This window comes from Aplysia californica, unplaced genomic scaffold (genome assembly GCF_000002075.1).
Source record: "Aplysia californica isolate F4 #8 unplaced genomic scaffold, AplCal3.0 scaffold01370, whole genome shotgun sequence".
Classification (NCBI taxonomy): domain Eukaryota; kingdom Metazoa; phylum Mollusca; class Gastropoda; order Aplysiida; family Aplysiidae; genus Aplysia; species Aplysia californica.
This window is the reverse complement of record NW_004798640.1, coordinates 12,477-13,578: the sequence shown is the minus strand read 5'-3', so window position 1 is coordinate 13,578 and position 1,102 is coordinate 12,477. Positions and strand designations below refer to the sequence as shown.

At 42.8% G+C, this 1,102-nt stretch overlaps 1 long non-coding RNA gene across 1 annotated transcript in view; it reads left to right on the top strand.

The window, feature by feature from the left end:
• Positions 1-894: 894 nt before the first annotated feature.
• The window catches only part of LOC101863714, a 480-nt gene continuing 272 nt past the window's right edge, over positions 895-1,102 (top strand). The window contains exon 1 of the long non-coding RNA XR_221230.2: positions 895-1,013. This is a non-coding gene — a long non-coding RNA (uncharacterized LOC101863714). The remainder of the gene's footprint in view (positions 1,014-1,102) is intronic.

The following is a 1,102-nucleotide window of genomic DNA, read 5'->3' as shown; positions in this document are numbered from 1 at the left end:
GTTGTTGACCCTCTTGACTAAGCTCTGACCCCTCGTTGTTGACCATTTATGATTTTTTCTTTTAGTCCGACCCCATGTTGTTGACCCTCAAGATTCATGTCTTGACTTAACCCCTACCCCTCATTATTGATAATTTATAACTCTGCCTTTAGTCCGACCCCATGTTGTTGACCCTCAGGACTCATGTCTTGACTTAGCCTCTATCCCTTATTGTTGACTGTTTATAAATTTACCTTTAGTCCAACCCCACGTTGTTGACCCTCAAGACTCATGTCTTGACTTAGCTCCAAATCCCTCTTTGTAGACAATTTATAACTTTTCCTTTAGTCCGACCCCACGTTGTTAACCCTCAGGACTCATGTCTTGACTGACCTCCAACCCCTAATGTTGATTATTTAGTCCGACCCCACGTTATTGACCCTCAAGATTCATGTCTTGACTTAACCCCTACCCCTCATTATTGATAATTTGTAACTCTGCCTTTTGTCCGACCCCACATTGTAGACCCTCAGGACTCATGTCTTGACTTAGCCTCTATCCCTCGTTGTTGATTGTTTATAAATTTACCTTTAGTCCAACCCCACGTTGTTGAACCTCTGGACTCGTGGCTTGGCTTACATCCAACTCCTAATGTTGATTATTTTTTCCGACCCCACGTTGTTGACCCTTTATTAATTCTTCATGTCTTGAATGAACTCCGACCCCTCGTTGTTGACCGTTTATATAATTTGCCTTTTATCCTTTCCCACGTTGTTGACCCTCAGGACTCATGTCTTGACTTCGGTCCGTCCCCTCTGGGTGACCTTTTAGAAATTTCCCGTTTGTCCGACCCCTCGTTGTTGACCCTTTATTAATTATTCATGTCTTGAATGAACTCCGACCCCTCGTTGTTGACTCTCAGGCCTCATATAATGACTTACATCTGGCCGCTTATTGTTGACCCCTCAGAACACTTTTTAGTTTGTTTGAGGGAGAAGTTTCAGTGACAGCGGCATGATTGAAGGCGTAAAAAGGTTGTCTGAACTGTCATTGATATTATGTACTAGGTATGTCAGTTTACCTGTCTTTTTGGACTTTTCAGAACTGTGCAAAGAGCTCCTTT